At 42.1% G+C, this 21,020-nt stretch overlaps 1 long non-coding RNA gene across 1 annotated transcript in view; it reads left to right on the forward strand.

Annotated features, from left to right (window-relative positions):
• The first annotated feature begins 805 nt into the window (after window positions 1-805).
• LOC138841348 (uncharacterized) overlaps window positions 806-21,020 on the forward strand; it is an 83,233-nt gene continuing 63,018 nt past the window's right edge. Inside the window, exon 1 of the long non-coding RNA XR_011376400.1 lies at window positions 806-901. This is a non-coding gene — a long non-coding RNA (uncharacterized lncRNA). The remainder of the gene's footprint in view (window positions 902-21,020) is intronic.

Below are 21,020 nucleotides of genomic sequence, written 5' to 3' on the forward strand. Positions count from 1 at the left end.
GACCACAGTTCAAGGCCAGCTTGGTGATACTTCATATCCAATGAACCACCAGAAAACAGGAACTGGCTTTGTGGCTCAAGTGGTAGAGTGATCATCTTCAGCTGAAGAGCTGAAAGTCAGTGCCCTGGCCCAGAGTTCAAACCCCATGACCAGCAATAAACAAAGAGGTGGCTGAGTTTTCAACATAGCAGTGTGTATGGTAGGAAATTTAGGAAATTCCATGCTGGGTTATGAGACATTCCAGATATGTTAGAGGCTCAGTCTTGTGTCTACAGTTGGACTGAGTATGATAGTGCCATCTTCTCACTGGTCAGATATGATCCGAATGGAGGGAGTTCGTGGTTCTGTTCTCAGGAACAGCTGCGGCCTTGGAATGTCCGTGTGTGTGTATGTGTGTGTGTGTGTGTGTGTGTGTGTGTGTGTGTGTGTGTGTGTCTGTTTACGTGTCTGTGTGTTTGTGTGTGTGTGTGTGTGTAATTTTCCCTCATCCTTCTCTGCCCCCTTCTTAGGTTCCTGTCCTCCTCTTTCTGACTTCAGATGGTGCCCTTCCTCCACACCAACCTTGCCTTTAGCTCCCTATCAGCATCTACAATGAGTCAAAAATTGCCAGTGGCCTGTGTTCCATATTTTCTCTGGGGCACAAGTCTGGCTGTCCAAATATTTGGCCGCCTCCAGCAGATTCTGGTACAGCAGTGCCAGCTGGCATAGGTCTCTCATGCCTCAGATGGAGGGCCTCAGTCATATGATGTCCTGTCCTTTTCCTCAGCTGGGCTTCTGACATCCCTCTCAACAGGCTGGCAGTGGAGTGGGGAATGGGGGTTTGCTGGTGGGTCTGGCCAACTCAAGCTTGACAGCTGACTGAAGGCCACCCGAGCAAGGAGGATCCAGGGCTACATGGGAGGTGAGACCAAGGTGGCTTGGAAATATTGGTCGGTGTCTAGGTAATGTAAATGTACTTTATCACAGGAAAGTCTATCTTCTGGCCCCAGCTTGGCCTTCTAGACAATTTCGGATGCCCAGAATACAGAGGCACAGACTTTAGATTCCAGGGCCAGGGAGCTGGGAGATGAGAGAATCAATGTTCTGGCATATTAGTCTTTACCTGGCTATGCCCCTCCCCCCTTGTGTATGTTCACTTCTTAACCCAGTGTTGGCCACACACTGGCCACATGTGGCAGTACTGTGGAAGTGGCGGAAGTGGAGGTGAGATCTAGGATGACCAAAATCTGGATTTATGGCCTGCGGGGCTGGCAAAGTGTGTCTTAAAAAAATCTGAGCTGTAACTCTGGGCCTAGGCACTGTCCCTGAGCTTCCTTTGCTCAAAGGTAGCATTCTACCACTTGAAACACAGCTGAACTTTCATCTTTTTTAGTAGTTTGGTGGACATAAGTGTCTCATGGACTTTCCTGCCTGGGCTGGCTTCAAGCTGCCATCCTAAGAGCTCAGTAGCTAGAATTGCTGGCACCTGCTAATGATGTTAGTCTGTGTGTGTGTGTGTGTGTGTGTGTGTGTGTGTGTGTGTGTGTATGTGTGTGTGTGTGTGTGTGTGTGTGTGTGTGTGTGTGTGTGTGTGTTTACCGGGACAAGAACTCAGACCCTAGATGTTATCCTTTAGCTTGTTTACACTAGGTTCGTGCGGTACCACTTGAACTACAGTAGCTCAACTTCCCAGCTTTTTGGTGATTCATTGGAGGTAAGATACTGCCCAGGATAGCTTTGAATCTTGATTGATCCTCAGGTCTCAGTCTTGAGTAGCTAGGATGACAGGCTTGATCCACCTTCGCCCAGCTGATAATGGCCTTTCTCCACATTGGATTTTGAGCTTCTGAAATCTTCTTTATTTTTTCTGTGCCTATACTGGGGCTTGAATTCAGGGTCTAAGCTCTGGTCTTTTAATATTTTCCCTCAAGGCTGGTACTCTACCAATTGAGCCACAGCTCCATTTCTGGCTTTTGGTGGTTCATTGGCAAGAAGAGTCTCACTAACTTTCTTCCCCTGAGCTGGCTTTGAACCACGATCTCTGATTTCAATCTCTTGAGCAGCTAGGATTTACAAGGGTTGAGTTACTGGTGGCACTGGGTAGAAGCTTTTCTTAAGCAAGTGTTCTTCCCTGCGTTTGCCCTGATTCCTCCATGCAAAGGAGGCCTTAGGGTCAATGGCTGTGAAAAATAGGCTTTCAGCCACAGGAAATGACTGGGGTCCATGGTGAAAAATCAAGCTAATCTTCCCCTGGGCCCCATTCTGGACCCTACCCTCTGCCCTACCTGTGACTCAAGTACAAACCTTGACCCAGCCTTGAGTGTTCAGCCATACTTGCCTGAAGACACAGAGCCTTCATTCCTCCCACACCACCTGCTCTACACCACACCTCAGGACCTTTGCCCATGCTGTGTACCTTCTGCCTGAGGCTCTCTGTCCTGTTCCACATCTTAGAACTCCTGTGGAATTTTGGCACTAGTTATATCACCTCCTGGAGCAAGCCCTTCCTTCCATTCTCTCTCTTTTTAAAAAATATTGAGTTCCTAGAGATGGAACTTGGTAGACTGACTGGCAAATGCTCTATATTGGTGTGTGTGTGTGTGTGTGTGTGTGTGTGTGTGTGTGTGTGTGTGTGTGTGTGTGTGTGTGTGTGTGTGTGTGTGTGTGTGCCATTCCTGGGGTTGAAATTCATGGCCTGGATGCTATTCCTGAGTTTTTATGCTCAAGGCTAGCACTCTACTACGTGGAACACAGCTCTACTTCTGGCTTTTGGGGTGTTTAATTGGAGAAAAGATTCTCATATAGACTTTCCTGCCTGCACTGTCTTGCAATTATAATCCTCAGATTTCAGCCTCCAGAGTAGCTAAGAGTATAGGGGTGAGCCATCAGCATCTGCCATCTCCCTCTTACCTATAACCTCGGCCCTCCTCTGAGTCCCAGAAGAGTATGTCTCACCAAGCTCACATGTTTTTGCTAATCTTGGGCTTGAACTAAGGGTCTGGGATTAAGCCACAGTGCCACTTTTGGCTTTTTCTGTTTATGTAGTACTGAGGATTCGAACCTCGAGCTTCATGCTCTCTAGGTAAGCACTTTACCACTAAGCCACATTCACAGCCCAAGGCTCACTTCTAACAGGATCTAGGAGGGTGGGATTTCAGCACAGAAATCGCTGGCCATTTTATATCTTTGCCAGGATTTGGGACCAGCCTGAGACTCGGCAATGAGGAATGGTGAATGAGTGATAGCCACCAGGCCTCAGAGATCTAGGCTCACATCCTACAGAGGGATAGGAAATATGGAGCCAGAACCTTCCACAACTCATACAGCCTAGCAACTGTGGTCTCCCTGGAGGTAGTGGCTGGCTGCTAGATGTCCCAATGAAATACCTCAGCCAGAATGTAATGCATCTGTTGCATACACCAGCCCAGGCAAGCCTTCAGGGTTTCCCTTATTAAATACCAGAGAAGGATGCTTTGTTCAAGCTACTGGCTCATACTTAGTACTCTCTGAGGGCTTTTCCCAGCTTGCCCAGGTTAGGGGTCTGGGCATGGGCAGCCTGCTGAAAGCCCATCGTCCATACATCTACACACAGAGACATGGAGTTACTGAATTCTTTTATTTCTTTGGCAGGTCCGAGGTTGAAATAGGAGACTAAGCCCTATCCCTGATCTCCTTTTGCTCAAGGGTAGAGCTCTGCCCTTGAGGTACAGGCCCAACCCATGGGCATATTTTCCTGTGATCTCTTAGAATTAAGAGTGTGTAGGACTTTCCTGCCCTGGCTGAATTCAAATTGGCATTCTCTACACCTCAGCCTCCTGAGGAGCTAGCATTAAATACAGGAGCCACTGAAACCTGGCTTTCTTTTCTTCTTGTTCTTTTTAAAATCATGACAATCTGAAATCTTCACAGTGTTATTCCAATTGTTTACATTTGAAATAAATTATCTAGGCCTGGAGTTAGAATGCCAGGACTGCCACTCACAAATGGAGGGAGATCCTGACAAACTCATTCCTATTTATGTGAATGCTAATGGAATATTATCAAAGTAATCAAAGTAATAATTAAATTTGCAGTTAATTCATGATTCTATTTTAGAATGCCACAGAAAAATTATTGAACTTAAATCTTCCATTCTAACACCATGATATGATTCCTCTAATGGAAGGATATTGACGAAGTTTTAATTAATTCTTTCATAAGTATTCAGCCATTATATTTCATTAAATGGAGAAATAACTTAAACTAATAATTGGTAACTATATATATATATATATATATATATATATATATATATATAATTTAATGATATCCTCTATATATTGGGCACTATTGTGGCTTGATCACAGGTCCTCAGAATTTCCTGGCAGCTCAGTTTTCCAGAGGATGGTGAGCCAAGACTGTGACCCCATTTATGGATTGGGCATTCTAGGCCATGAGTTGAAATCTCAGCATGGCCAAAAATTTATTCATGGAGTAAGAAGCCACTTTTGACACATTTTTTTTCCTGAAAAATATCCTGGGTTTCAGTATGATATATAATCTATATGCAAATATATCCTGTGTGATAGGATGTAATAAATGAAATGTTATGTGTATTATAATACTAAAGAAATAAGTGTAATAAACGTCATACTCACTAAACCCATGCATGTAAATAAATCTCATATATGAATATTATTATTTCATTTTGAGGCTTCTATTCAGGCCCTGGAAACTGGTCTAAAATTTCTTGTCCTCAAGAACGGTGAGCTTCCCCTTGAACCACAGTGCCACAGAGTTACCCAGACCCTGAGTTCAAATCCCAGGCCTGCCAGAAAAGTGGTGCAAATTTAAAACCAGGGCTTTTTTTCCTTTGGCTAAACACAGGGCTTGAACTCAGGTCTTGGCATCTCTGCCACAGTTGACCCTTGGTTCCTGGGACCCAAGTTCAAATCTCGGGGTTGGCAAAAAATAAAAAGGAGAAGGATAAAACAGAGAAGTTCAATAACATGGTCTTACATTTTTTCCCCTTTGCATTCTGACAATCCTGGGCTTAAATTAAAAGGCCCAGAAAGTGTACATGATCTTGCGTTTGGCTGGCTATGAGGGAAGCCATAACCGAAACTTCAACTTAGGCCTGGAGGTCGAATCCTGGGACTTCCACTAATGATCGTTGGGAGATTCTAAGAAATGCATGCCAATATACATCCATACAAATGGAATGTTATAAAAGTAACCATTAAATTAGTAGTGTATGAGTATACTATAAAATTATACACAATAATTATACTACTTTGACTAATTTTCAATTAATACCTTGTTATATATTCAACCATGATACTTAAAACTTGAAGGAATAATTTATTTGTCAATAATTACTAGTAATATATGTAATTTCATAATATACAGACAACTTTCTCTTATTTTATACATATGTATACATATATATATATATACATATATATGTCAATCTACATATTTATTTGTTTATACACTTGTCATTCCTGGGGCTCAGTTGTATAGTGATGGCTTGTACATACAAAGCCCTGGATTCGATTCTCCACTACCACATGCATATAAAAATTCGGAAGTTGTGCTGTCACTCAAGCACTTGAGCACTGGCTTTGAGTGCAAAACCATAGGGACTGTGTCTAGACTCTTACTCAAGACCCAGGACTGGCACCAAAATATGATTGAATGTTGTGAATGCAACTCTATAAGTATAGGACTTCAAATACCTCATCACAGAGCAAGCCATGAGTCTGGTGCTGACAGCTGCCATCTAACCTGACTTAGCCAGAGGTATGCCACTGCAAGCCAGCTCCACAGAACCACATGCTGCTGCCTCGCTCACCCCTGTCATCAAGATATTCGGGGGCTGAGATCTCACACTGATGGGTTTAAAACCCAGCCCTGGCAGGATGTCTGTGAAATTCTGTGCTGTGGCTCAAGCAAAAGTTCATAGGACAGTACCCTCAACATTTTAGTGCAATCCCTATGGCTGACTCCCTCCCCCCCAAAAAAACCCTCACCAATCTCAATGATTAGATGTGAACTTTGTGCAGTTTGTGATGTGTTTCTGAAAAAATGGTGATACTGATGAAAGCACCCAATACTAATGACATCTTGTGGGATACAGCTATGTGATGAGTTCTTCCTGAGGTGCTGGGTCCTTCGTGTGGTGCTGTGTGCTGAGTCCTGCTCAGGATGCTATGTGCTGAGTCCTTCACAGGGTGCAGTGTTCTGAGTCCTGCATTGGGTGCTGGGTGATGAGTCTCACTGGATGTTGTGTGCTGAATACTGTAAAGAGTGTAATGTGTTTTGTCCTTCAAAGGGTGCATTCTTTCATCTTGCCCTTGTAATAGCTCCACAACTTGGATGATTAGGCAGACAAGAATATTGAGGCTCAGATATGTCCCCATGGCAGGGACAAAATTATGTATTAATGAAGACTAGTGAGTTGTCTACTGCGGACAATTGTTTTGTTTTGTTTTTTTCTCAGTCATGAACCTTGAACTCAGGGTCTAGGCGCTGATCCTTACCTCTTGGACTCATGGCCAGCACTCCACCACGTGTAGCCAAGGAACCTCTTGCAGCAGAGTGCCACAGCCTAGGGTTGTATCGCCAAGGTCTGTCTTCCTGGCTTCTCAGGAAGCTGAGACCAGAGTATCTGGGTTCCAAACTATCCCAGACACAAAAGGTCCCATGAGACTATTATCTCCAATTCATCACTAAGAAACGTGAAGTGGAAGCTGGGTGCTTGTGGCTCATGCTGATCATCCTAGCTACTCAGTAGGATGAGATCTGAGGATCATGGTTCAAAGCTAGCCTGGGCAGGAAAGTCCGTGAGACACTTAGCTCCAATGAACCACCAGAAAACCGGTGGCTCAAGTGGTAGAGCACAAGATTAGAGCTGAATTGCTCAGGGACAGCACCCAGAACCAGACTTCAACTCATACAACTGACAACAACAAAAAAGACATAAGCCAATTAACAAACCTGAAGTAGAGGGCTGAGAATGTACCTTAGGGGTAGAGTGCTTTGCATACATGAAACCCTAGGCTTGAATACTCTGGACCAAATCACTAGGAAAAAGCCTGAAATGGCTCTGTGTTTCAAGTAAGAGAGGGCAATCCTTGTACAAGAGAAACTAGATACAGTGCTCATGTCCTGTGTTCAAGCTCCAGGACTAGTGTATGCACATACACACTCCCACGTGCGTTCGCTTACTGACACACAAACACACACAGAAAGTAGAAGTGAAGCTGTGACACAAAATGGGAAGGCAGTAGACTTCTGCTCTGAGATCATGGTCAGCACCCACGCCCTGGGTTTAACCACAAAACTTAGCCTCTCAGGGCCCAACTAGGAGAGGTCAAAGGTTTCAAAACTTGATGCGCTTCACCAGCCCTAGATGACAGGAAATTTTGTGATATCTGAGATGTTCTTGGATTTCCAAAGCTTCCGGAAAGCTAGGAGAGGCATCATAGGCCCATCATCGCAGGTTATGAAACATTTAATTAAGTTAAGTGCCCTAGTTGTTTGCCAGAAGGACTCCTGAATTATATTGAGCCCTGTATCTGAACATCAGAATATAGTCTCACAAAGGCAGTATAAGTGCACAGAACTTGGCCTTCCATGGGAGGTGGCATAAATGAAGGTTTCCTGTCAAAATAGAGCACTTGGGAGAGAGATCGTTTGACTTTCAGAGCCTGCCCACACTCCTCCTCACTAAGTGGCCCAGATAGAGATGCTTGTTACACAGCTGTACAGGATTGAGGACTTTTGTCTGCCTGTCCAGACAATGAGAAAGACTTCTTCCAGCAGGACTGGGATGCAGAGCAACCTTCAGGCTATACTGGGAGCAGTGAGTGGAGCCCTTGAATATGCAATGTCATAAAAGCATCCTCTGTGTTATGAACTCATAGTTTTGAATACAAATTTCCTCGCTTGGTGCCATTCATCATAGCTACTCTTACTCTGGAGATTCACCTGTAGGAATACATCCATACATAGACCAAGACGTGGAGATACAGGCTCTTTTTGAGGGGGCAGGTCCTGGGGTTGAACTATGAGCCTGTGCGCTGTCCCTGAGCTCCTTTTACTCAAGGGTAGTGCATTAAGCTCGAGTCAAAGCCCACTTCTGGGTTTTTCTGTGATCTCTTAGAAATAACAGTGTCAAGGACTTTCTTACACTGGCCGGATTCAAATTCAGATTCTTTACATCATCTCAGCCTCCTGAGGAACTGGGATTACAGTCAGCAGCCACTGGTACCATCTTTCTTTTCTTAATTTTTTTTTTTAATCTGGACAATCTGACTTCTTAGTGGGTCATTCCAATGGTTTGAACTTATAAGAGACTACCCAATGTTCTTTATAGCTGCTTTCTCAGAGAAGGATTTTCTCTCCTCATCTTCCACTCTGGTCACAGGTTGGAAGACAAAAGTGAGAAATGAGTGTCACAGGATTGAGGAGCAAATGTCCACAGGACATGCCAGTTCTGTCACTTAGCATTGAGCTGCAGTGAATTTACTGTCTCAGGATGAGAGGACCAAAAGCTGGAACGATCATCATACTGTCTGCATTGCTCCTTTTGCCTATAAAATGATCTGATAATTATGAGTGCTGTGTGTCTCCAACCTTAACTATCTAGGACACACTACAAGTATCTGCACGTTTCTATTTTTATCTAGTACCTCCTGAGATTAAGATTAAAGGTTTTTGTGGAGTGGCTCCTTGGTAAATCCCTGAGGAAAGCTGCTTGAATCCTCTTCAGGAGATCGCCTTACAAAGCCAGCCCAAGCAGGAAGTCTGTGAAACTCTTATTGCCAATAAACCACCAGAAAACCAGAAGTGGAGTAGTGGCCTAGAAGATAGAGCTCCAGTTTTGGGAGAGAAAGCCTAGCAGGAAACACAAGCCAGACCAGGCAGGAAAGTCTGGGAGTTGCTTAAGTCCAATTAACGACCAGTTGGCTGGAAGTAGAGCTATGGCAGTATTAGAAGCTCAGCCTTGAGCAAAACAGCTGAGGAACACATTGCACCCTGAGTTTAAGCACTGAGATGTCCAAAAAATAAAATTCAAAAAGAGAAGGCCAAGTTTATGTATCAGTGCCCTACTTTCTTACTTGTGTATGTTAATTCTTTGAGTGCAAACAGACTGTATGCAAAGCTTTTGCTTTCATATACTGATTGATTTTTCAGATATGCTTGTTACGCATACTGCATCATTCTTTTTATTTCAGCCCCATCGCTTTGCTCTTCCAGGGTTCCAGGCCTCTGTCCTTATACAATGCACATTGCAGCTCTCAGCAGCCTATAGTTACATTTTATTATGAGGCCAATCCAGGAACAGTCACAAATAAGGCAAGGGAAGAGAAGATCAGGGTTTATAGAAATAACCGGTATTCAGAAAATTACACTTGAGGACACAAACTGTAGCATACTTATGTAAAAACTACCATTAAGAAAAAAAGATGAGGGGGCAGGGAATGTGGATTAGTGAGAGAATGCTTGCCTAGCATGCAAGAAGCCCTGGGTTCTATTCTTCAGTAGTATATACAGAGAAAAAGCCAGAATTGGTGCTGTGGCTCAAGTAGTAGAGTGCTAGAGACAATGCCCAGTCCTTGAGTTCAATCTAAGAAATGTCAAAGAGATATATAGGTAGGTAGGTAGGTAGGCAGGCAGGCAGGCAGGCAGATAGATAGATAGATAGATAGATAGATAGATAGATAGATAGATAGATAGATAGATAGATAGATAGATAGATAGATAGATAGATAGATAGATAGATAGATAGATAGATAGATAGATAGATAGATAGATAGATAGATAGACAGACAGATAGATAGACAGATAGACAGACAGATAGACAGATAGATAGATAGATAGATAGATAGATAGATAGATAGATAGATAGATAGATAGATAGATAGATAGATAGATAGATAGATAGAGAGATAGAGAGAGAGAGAGAGAGAGAGATAGATAGATAGATAGATAGATAGATAGATAGATAGATAGATAGATAGATAGATAGATAGATAGATAGATAGATAGATAGATAGATAGATAGATAGATAGATAGAAAAATGATACATGAATCTGGTCTTGGATGTCAGGAGGAAAGAAGGGAACAATTCCCAGTCATGAGTCCTTCTGCAGTGTGCCAGGACACCAGCATCGCCTTCACACAACCACAGAGCAGGAAGACTGTCTCTTTTTCACTTCTCAGGCAGAATGACGGCCCCAGAACCAAGAAGGCAAAGCCAAGTTCTAACTCAGGTGCTTGGAAATAGAAGAGAAACGGCCCTGCCTGACGTTCGACTGGGGATTTGCATTAATGATGTGGAGAATGAAGGAAGGAGAATGGACTGGCAGAGGTAGAAGAAGGGCCTTCAAATCTGACAGATGTAGAGTAAAAAATCCACTCCCTAAGAACAGAGAGCATGGTTTTTCTACTCTGTTCCTGCCCTCTCTCTCACTAAACTGACTCTCGATTGGTAACCTAAAGATAGCCTGAGGCTCCCTTCACCTAAAGGAGGAAGGTTATGCATCGTTTGAAGAGGCTGAGAAAGCCTGACCGTGGTGTAACTGTAACAAATATTTCAGGTTTCCCCTCATTGCTGGATGTGTCTGGAATGAATATAATGAAGTGGTTTGCAGCTCACTTCCCTGTTGAGTGTGTATCTTCTGCATCCTAATCCTACAAGCCTAGGTCTCTCCACCTAGCCTGGCTTTTGATACTGTTTTCTGTCCTTCAAATACAGTGTTACACTGGAGTTCTCCCTGCTAACAGGGCTAGGGCTTGAATCCTGAGAATTTCATTTGAACCTTGGATGGGTCAATGATGTTTCTTTCCTTCTTCTATAGCACAAGAATTCTAATAACATTTAGAGTTCAAGTAATTTCTCATCACCAAAGGAAACATAAGAAACTATTGAACACCTGACCTTTCAGAAGTGGAAGTCAGAGTGTCATAGACTTTCCTGCCCTGGTTGGCTTCACCCTGTAATCCTGAGACCTCAGCCTCCTTAGCTAGGTTGATGAGTTTAAGCTACTGGTGCTCTGCTAGGTTTAGGACTGTAATGACACTGACAATACAAGTCAAGTGCTTATCACAAAGGGCTTGGGGAGCATATTAAGCCTTTCAACATTGGACCATTCAGATCCCTTTAGCACACAAGGTTATAATGCTAGAGTCTGAGAGCCTGGGCAAGTGGATCTGTTACACTTCAACCTTAAGCTCTGACTCCAATTCTGGTTTACATCAGCATTTATTTTCCAGGGAACGTTCTCCTAATTAGCAGATAGGAAAAGTACTTTGATTAACCCTTACTTTTTTCCAGTTGTGTGTCTTGTATCAAGCTTGGGCCCTGTCCCTGGGCAATTCAGCTCAAGGCTAACACTCTACCACTTGAGCCACAGCGCCACTAGGGTTTTTTTTTGGTGGTACATTGGACATAAGAGTCTAACAGGCTTTCCTTGCCTAGGCTGTCTTTGAACTGTGGTCTTCAAATCTCAGCATCCTGAGAAGCTGGGGTTCCAGGTGTGAGCCACCCGCATCTGGCCAATTGTTTATGACAGTCCTGGGGCTTATTTTTATCAAGGCTAGCACTCTGCCATTTGAGCCACTCCACTGCTTCTGGCTTTTTCTGAGTATGTGGCACTGAATATTCAAGCCCTGGTCATCATGCATGTTGAGCCAGCTCTTTACCTGTAAGCCACATTTCTAGGCTCACCCTTACAATCTTATCCCACAACTTGTCTGTCCAAAAAAAACGCTTCTGAGTATAAATCATTAAAGAAATCCCTATAGGAACGTGTTCAAAGATAAATAAGACAAAGTTCATACTTGAGAGAGACCCTAAACATGTGAAGATTATTACAAATGCCATTTAATTATGTATCATGTTTCAACACAAAAAGTTTTAATGAAAAATGAGTCAATGTCCTAAATTATTGTGTATAATTTTATAATAGATGTGCAAAATGTAATAAATATGTGTATGATAACACTAAATAAAATACTCAATAAATAAATGAATCAAATAAAAAATAAATACAAAATCAATAATAAAAATCATAATATGTAATAAACATAATTATGTAAGTATATATCCTATATTACATATGTGTAGAAATATCTTTTCCATTGCAGGGCCTCCATTCAGGCCAGGGGAACTCTAGCCTGAATTTCATTTTGTCAAGGACAGTAAGCTTCGCCTTCACCCATGGTACAAAAGAGTTACTTGGAGGGTGAGATCAAATCCAACCAATGGTAAAAATATTGGCCAGTTCCAAGATAGTGACTTAATTTTTTAATGAAAGGAGTTATGTTTATTCAGTTACATAATGAACATTAAAAAAAGCAGTGTAGAATTTTGTACAGCTATTCAGACGTCCGTCCCTTACTCACAAAGTGCTTCTCTGAACACTACATTGTTTCTTTCTTGTACTTTTTTTATTGTAAAAATGTTGTACGGAGGGGTCACAGTTACTTGAGCAAGGTCATGAGTATATTTCCTATTGTTGCCTCCTCCTTTGTTTTCCTCCTACCATCCCTTCCCTCCCATCTCCAAAACTACTCCTCCTGCCAATCTGAGTGACTTATTTTTAGTTTTGGCTTGGCATGGGGTATGAACCCCAGTAGTGGCAAATCTGCACTTTCCCTCACATTGCTACAGATTTACAAAGACCCTGAGGTCAAATCCCAGGCTAGGAAAGAAAACTGACAGAAATTCCAAATTAGGGAGCTTTTTTTAAAAATTTAGTTCATTAATTAATTAATTAATTTTTCTTTTCTTTTCTTTTTATTTGGGGGGCCAACCATGGGGCTTGAACTGAGGTCGTGGCAACTCTGCCTCAGCTCGATCACCCTAGGCTAGCTGCTGCTCAGGACCCATACCCAATCCTGGAATCCTAGGCCCAGAGGGCTTGCATGAGGATAAAAGTGGGATAGAACAAAAAGTGGGGAGCTGCAGAAGTCTGGGGTTTTATGTTTTTTAGTTTGCACAGTGACCATCCTGGGTCTGAATCAGATAGCTGCAAAGTTGATCTAACCTGCCATATCTGAAGGCTGGCACACTATCAAGAAAACCATAGGACAACCTGTCAACATAGGCCCTGGCTTCAAATCCCGGTCCTGACACCTACCAATGACAGGGGATCACAAGAGACTCATTCCTATGCATAGGAATACTGATTGAAAGAGAAGTTTGTGCATCGGTCTAGTCTAAAATTGGATGCAATAATCCTAGGACACGGATCGATCCCAATTAATAGTTTATTAAGCATGAAAAGAATACTATTCCTTTAATTGTAGTATAATAAATACCTAAGAATTGGTAGGAACGTAATATATGTCATTCAATCATAGATAGGCGGCTATGGCTCTTTTTACCAATATATATTTATTTGTATACCACTGTCTGCCTATCCACGTAATGCTGTTTTGTACAATCCTGGGGCAAGATCTCAGCAGCTGCGAACCACCTGACAGCTTCATTGGCTAGAGGCTGCCGTGCTCAAACTCACCCATTCATGAATTGGGACTGCATGTCCCTGAGTTCAGATCCTAGCACTGCCAAAAATTTAATCTTGGATTAAGAAGCCAATCTGTTTTCCTTTTCTGGGAGAGTCCTTGGTGTCAGGCATGATTGAGAAGACATCTACAAATCTAAATGCTATGTGAAAGGATGCAAACAATATAATACATTATTAGGTGTCATCACAGTCAATAAAATAAATGGTAAATAAATGAATAAAACAAAAAATTAAATGAATAACCACCCCAAACATAATATAGTCTGAACATCTGTATGGAAGTTCAATCCTATCTTTGAAATGTATATAAGGAATATGCTTTCCAGGGATAAGCCTTGAATTCAGGCCTAGGGAACAGGCCTGACTTTCTGTTCTTCAAGCATGGTGAGCTTCCCATTCCTGCACAGTGGAACAGAGTTACCCAGACCTCTTGTTCAAATTCCAGGCCTTGCAGACAAAAAAATGCCACACATTCCAAGCAAGGGAGCTTCATTAGCATTTTTAATATTTTTTCAGTTCACTTCACCTTTATTTGATACATTTTGATTTTATAACACTAAAGTTTTTCAAAAAAAGACTTTAAACTTTTACATTTCATCATAGCACATTGGTGTTTCTATTTTGACCATCTTCTATGAAGAGTGAACATGAAAATAAGGACACCATTTCTCCCTAGAAGGTTGGGACAGTTGATTTTATTTATATTTAGAGTTATTTCTATATTTATAAACTCTACATTTGTGTCATGTTAGTTTTCCTCCGTGCCTACAACGAAATACACTAGGGGAGTCATAGCACCAAAAGTTGTGTTTCTGAATAAAAACTCACTTTTGTGAGGACAGCAGGTACTTGTAAGCATTTTGGGAATAAACTAGATTGTAAAATGAAAAACAATAACATTGGGAGTGGGATGTAGTCAGTAGTGGAGTATTCGCCTAAAGAGCATAAGACTCTGGCATAAGACTCTGAGTTTCCTAAAGCTCAAAGTATTAGAATTTTATGATCTGTATGAACAAACTATTTTTTTTGGTCGTGGGCCTGAACTCAGGGGTTATCCCTTCACTCTTCAGCTCAATGTAAGCAATCTACTTCTTGAGTCACAATGCTACTTCCGGTTTTCTAGTGGTTTATTGGAATTAAGAGTCTCACCGACTTTCCTGTCCAGGCTGGGTTTGAACCGCCATCCTCAAATCTCAGCCTCCTGATTAGCTAGGATTATAGGCATGAGCCACCTCTGCCAGGCACGTGAACAAACTTCTTAAAGATTGATTCTGAGAAAATAATCCTGGAATATACTTTTAGTATAAATAATTTATAATGCTATGTTTAAGGCACTAATTCAGAAGTATTTATTCATTGGCTGGTTTCTTAGTTTATTTAAAGATATATTATATATTCATTATGAATATATATGCATATATTATTAAAAATGTAGCTTTGAAGTGTACCTAAGAGCATATATGCTCATGTAAAGTTATACAACTGCACAACTTCATTATTTTTTTTCCAGTTTGGTTGGTACCATAAATTATGTGGGATTTTTCTACTGTTGTTTTGTTCTCTGTTTTTGGAGGATTTCTCTCCCTTTTATCTCCCTCTCTCCCTCCATGAACTTGAACTCAGCTTGGTCTTTCTTGCCTTTGTTGTTCATAGCTGATTTTCTACCACTTCAGCCATACCTGTAGCTGGGCTTTTTGCCAGTTAATTGGAGATGAGTTCTCTCAGGCTTTTCTGCCTTCATTACCTTTGAAATTTCATCGTGCAGTTCTCAGCCTCCTGAGTAGCTAGGATTACAGATGTGGGCAACTGGGGTGCCTAGGGATAAATTAGACTTTGGTTGGTGTATTCTTTCTGTTTTTCTAAGCATGGGATCATCTAATATAGAAATTCAGTGAATGTCCTGGGTCTGAAGTAAGATATATAATATATATGCAAATCTGTATAGTTCTCATAATATGTAATAAATTTAATATGTGTAATAAGTATAGTAATAGTCAATAAATATAATGAATGAATAATACACAAAATAAATACCCTGAAAGCAATATACAGTAAACATAATTATGTAGATATTAAAATTTTTTTCAAGTGTGGATGAATATTACTTTAACAGGGCTGAGGATTGAATTCAGGCCTAGGGAACAGGCCTGAATTGCTTGTATTCAAAGAGGGTGAGTTTCCCCATTCTCCACAGTGCATTAGAGATTCCCAGACTCTGAGTTCAAATCCCAGGCCTAGCAGAAAAAAGCAGACACGAATTCCAAGCCAGGGAGCTCCATTAGTATTTTTAATATTTTTAAATTTTTAAAATTTTTTATTTTACTTTTTATATACTTTATTAAAATTTATTTTATTTTATTTATTTATTCATTTATTTTGCCAGGCACGGGGCTTGAACTTAGGTCGTAGCAACTCTGCCTCAGCCTCCATCACCCTAAGCTGGAATGGTGCAGCTTCTGGGCCCACAGCCCATCCTGGGATCCGAGGTTTCAGGGGATGACAGGAAAACAAATTGAAAATGGCACTGAAAAATAGCCGCGAATTGCAGACAGTCGGCGGTTTCTCGGTTTTCCTTCCTTGCATGGTGACCATGCCGGGTCCAAATGACACAGCTATAACCTGTAGGTTACCTGGCATTGCTGAAGGCTGGCAGGCTGGCAGCGAACCCATAGGCCAATCTGAACACCTAGGCATTTGAATTCTGGTCATGGCACTTAGAAAGGGCTGGAGAACCTAAGAAACTATTGTCTGTTCATAGGAACCCCAGAGGAATGTGATCAATGTCATGGTTGGATGAGTAGTTTGTCAATCAGCCTAACATAAAATTAAACCCAGTATTCACAAGCTGTGGATTGATTTTAATTCATAGTTTATTATGCATTAAAAGAATACGTGTGTGTGTGTGTGTGTGTGTGTGTGTGTGTGTGTGTGTGTGTGTGTGTGTTTTGTCGGTAGTGGGGCCTGAACTCTGGTCCTGGGAACTCTCCGTCAGCTTTTAAGCTCAGGGATAGTGTGTACCATTTGAGACACAGCACCATTCCCGGCTTTTTCTGATCATGTGGTGCTGAGGAATTGAACCCAGGGCTCGTGCATGCAAGACAAGCACTCTCCCAGTGACCACTTTCCCAGCCCCTAAAAGAATACTATTGATTAAATAGAATTTTCACTACATACCTGTGAATCACTAGGAAGGTAGTATATGTCATTGAATACTACTAGATACACATCACTGGAAGTATCTAAATTTCTAAATATATATTTATTTTTATACCACTGTCTGAATAGAAAAGTATTGCTATTTTGGCCAAACCTGAGTCTCGATCCCAGGTCCTGGTATCCACCTGGCATCTGAATGTGCTAGAGGCTGCCATGCTGACACTCACCCATTCATGAATTGGGCCTCCTAGGGCTTCAGTTCAGGCCCCAGCATTGCTAAAAATGTCTTCCTCGAGAAAGATTCCAAATGTGATACCTGTTTTCCTTTTCTGTGCGAGTGCTGGGTGTCAGGTATGATGTAAAAATATGTCTGCAAAGCTCCATGCTGTGGAATAGATTTGAATGAATGTAATAAATGTTATAGGTGCACTCACAGTCAGTCTATAAATAAATGGTAAGTAGATAAATAAATAATAAAATATAATGAATCATTCCAACAAACACGATATAAATTGAATATATGGATGTAAGTATAAATCATATAATAAACATGTCTATAAATGTTATGTTTTCCAGGGCTGGGGCTTGAATTCAGTTCTAGGGAACAGGCCTGAATTGCTTGTCTTCAAGGGAGGAGAGCTTTCTTTTCCTCTACCCGCTCAGTGCATTAAAATTACCCAGATCCCAAGATGCATCCCTGCCTGGCAAACAACAAAATGGCACAAAATCCAAGACAGGGAGCTTTAGTAATATTATTAATTAATTAATTTATTTTTTCCCATGCACGGGGCTTTAACTCAGGTCATGGCAATTCTTCCTCAGTTTCCATGACCCTAGGCTGGGATGGTGCAGTCACTGTACCCACAGCCCATCCTGGGTCCTAGGCCTCAGGGACTAACAGGAAAACAAAATGAAAACACCATCAAAAAAAAAAAGCCACGAACCACAGAAGGTCAGCAGTTTCTATTTTTCTTCATTGCACGGGGACCATCCTGGGTCTGAATGACATGGCTGCAACCTGTAGTTCACCTGGCATTGCTGAAGGCTGGCAGGCTGTCAGTGAAGCCATAGGCCAACCTGGATGCTAGGCTCTGAGTTCGAATCCTGATCATGCCATTTAAAAGGGGCTGTAGAGTCTAAGAAACTATTGCCTGTCCATAGGAATACCATGGAAATGTGATAAATGTCATGGATGGATGAGTAGTCCCTCAAAATGAATCTAGAATAAATTTAGACCCAATAATCACAGGACACAGATTGATTTTAATTCATAGTTTATTATGCATTAAAACAATATTATTGATTAAATGGCATCCCCACTAAATACATGAGAATCGGTTGGAACGTAGTATATGTCATTGAATACTAGATACACACCTCTGGCAGTACCTAAATATCTAAATTTATTTTTATTTATGTACCACCATCGTCATAGAAAGTTACTGTGATTTTGGCCAAATTTAGATATTTATATTTATTTATGTACCATCATCGTCATAGAAAGTTACTGCGATTTTGGCCAAACAGGGGCTTGATCCCAGGTCTTGGGATCGACTTGGCAGCTGAATGGGCTAGAGGCTGTGGTGCTGACACTCACCCATTCAAGAATTGGACCTCTCAGGCTTTCAGATCAGGTCGCATCATTGCCAAAAATTTCTTCCTGGTGTAAGTTTTCAAGTGTGACACCTGTTTTCCTTTTCTGTGCAAGTTCATAATATGTCTGTAAAGTTACATGCTATGGAATAGATTAGAATAAATGTAGTAAATATTATGGGTGCACTCACAGTTCGTAAAATAAATGCTTAATCAATAAATCAATAATAAAACATAATGATTCACTCCAACAAACACAATATAGACTTAATATATAGATGTAAATATAACTCGTATATTTAACATGTCAATAAATGTTATGAGGTTCTTGAATTCAGGCCTAGGGAAGAGTTTAGTTCATGCATGATTCTCATAGGAAATGATAGGCAAGACGTATGGCACAACAATAATTTTTAATTAAGAGTTCATGAAGTGTGACAATAAGGATCACATTTAGAAATTGGAGGAAAGGGGAAAGATCCAAGAATCAGTACTCACATGGTGTAGAGCACATGGGCAGCAAAGATGGCGCTGATAGGGAGTTGAGTGGACAGAGCCCGATTTGCTTTATGTTCAGTGCTTAAACAGACCGTGGAAGCTTAGGTGCATGATAGGATGTGACCTTGACAGTGATTGGTTCCTCTTCCTCCCCTCCCATGCTACCCATTCTTTTTTGCTTTAAAAATGGCTTGCTCTATGTTAATAAATTAGTTTTCCTGCTTGAGTTGACTCCCGCTGCATATGATTGTCTCCCTGGCTGAGGGAGATTGGGGAACAGGCCAGCGGCCACACTTACCTTTCCTCAGACCCTGTCCGTCTTTTGTGGGATGGATGAAGACCCAACATCTGGCTCCCAACAAGGGGCACGAAAGGAAAAAATACCAGCAGAGGCTAAGCAGTGTGTCAGCGTAAGTGAAACCCTTACTATGGGTAATGCTATCTTACAGAAGAAGGAGGAGGAGGCAATATTAGGCCTAGGAGGAGAAAAGGAGGACTTGGGAAGTGAGAAGGAAAAGGAATGGGTCAAATTTGACCTAGAACACACTGAAACATGCACCATGGAAGTCAAAACGAGGATGAAAGTTAGTCCCTCTGATTCAGATGCCCCTGATGGTCATAGCCCCTCTCCTTATTCCCCCGATTGGAGGGGAGGTACGGAACCCTACACGATCTGTGAGAGATACCTGCAAGAATCGGACCCCTACAAACCATCCACGGAGGGGTGTAGGGCGGGGGAAGTAACCTACTAGGAGGCCTACCCTGGAAAGGAAGGGCCACCTGAGAGCATGGACCCTAGGCCACAGGATTTGCTACCCCAAGTGTAAACGTTCAATCTGGCACCAAGAGCAAACAGGCCCTTGGAATGGTATCCATGGGAAGCTAAGGATCTTAAAGAGCTCTGCAACGTGGTGGCGGAGGATGTCCCAAACTCTCCTTTGGCCCAGAGCTTATTACAGGACATTGCTTATCACCCAGGTGTTGCTAAAGCCTGGCTGGATGTGGCTAAAGCTGTCCTCACTAGTTCTCAGTTTATTAAATGTGTGCTTTCTTTAAGGAGGAATGTAGAGGGCAAGTAGAAAATAACCGGCAGGCTCAACCCATGATACCTATTACTTATGCCTTGTTAACAGGGACGGGGAAGGGTACTCCACTGGCATCCAACAGGAGGCAATACCTGGTCCATACCATGACTAGGTGAGGCAAGCAGGACTTGTCACTTGGTACAAACTGGATGATAGGCCTACTGAGTCCCCTATAGCAGGAGTGAGGCAAAAACCTGGTGAGCCTCTAGCTGAGTTTGTAGACTGAGTCCAACAGAGCATTCATTACAAGCTTCCAGCAGGGAACCTCCGGGATCAGTTTGTAAAGCTACTGGTCTGGGAAGGGATGAATTCATACCACTGCACGGCCTTTGCGGGATTGAGAGAGTTCACTGAGCAGATGGGTGGTGGCCTCACAGGATGTGGGAATGCAACAGCACCAGTCCCAATCACTAGCTTTAGCTTTACAGGCTCAGACATCTGCCATGACTGAGGCTATTACCCAGGCGCTGGCAGCCCAGGGCCGAGGAACCCCAAGATCATCGTGGAGAGGGACTTGCAGGGTGTAGGGGGCAATTTCCCCCTCCCAGCCATTTGGCGGGGGGATTGTTGTAAGCAGTCCTTCTTAAAGTGTCTCTCTTTCAAGTCCCTCACCCCAACAGGTGACCTGGTCAGTGATCTGCACTGACAATGCAGAAATCATCAATAGACTTCAAGAGAAGCTGTTCCTTTGACCTGGAGGCCTGACCTTCATTTTGATCACCACCCTATGTCATTATGTATGGACCATTTAATATTTGTGTAGGAGCACTTATTTTAATGTTACTGGCTCTAATTGTTCTTTTACTACTTGCTTGTACAACCACCTTTTGTTATGCTTTCCTGTAAACATGTCTAAAATCTGCTCCAAAACAACCCCCACCTCTGGACTCTGAAGTGGCAAAGACTGCTATCCCATCCCTGACTAATGCTAAAAGACTGCTAATGACATTACTTGGCCTGGGAATGCTTTTGCTGATTGTTTTTCTATGCCTTACTTGCATTATATGTGCACTGCAAAACTCTTATGAGTTTAGCCAGCCAATTACATAAGATCAAGCTCCAAGTGAATAAATTTCTCCCAGGGAGGAATCGCAGCCAGAAATGGGTAAGAGGGGGTGTCAGTCTGTCCCTTGCTCTGAAGAAGTTCTCGATGATGGGTCAGGCAGACAAGGCGATCCACCCAAACTA

Source organism: Dipodomys merriami, unplaced genomic scaffold (assembly GCF_024711535.1).
Source record: "Dipodomys merriami isolate MVZ:Mamm:240054 unplaced genomic scaffold, mDipMer1.0.p SCAF_317, whole genome shotgun sequence".
NCBI classification, from domain to species: domain Eukaryota; kingdom Metazoa; phylum Chordata; class Mammalia; order Rodentia; family Heteromyidae; genus Dipodomys; species Dipodomys merriami.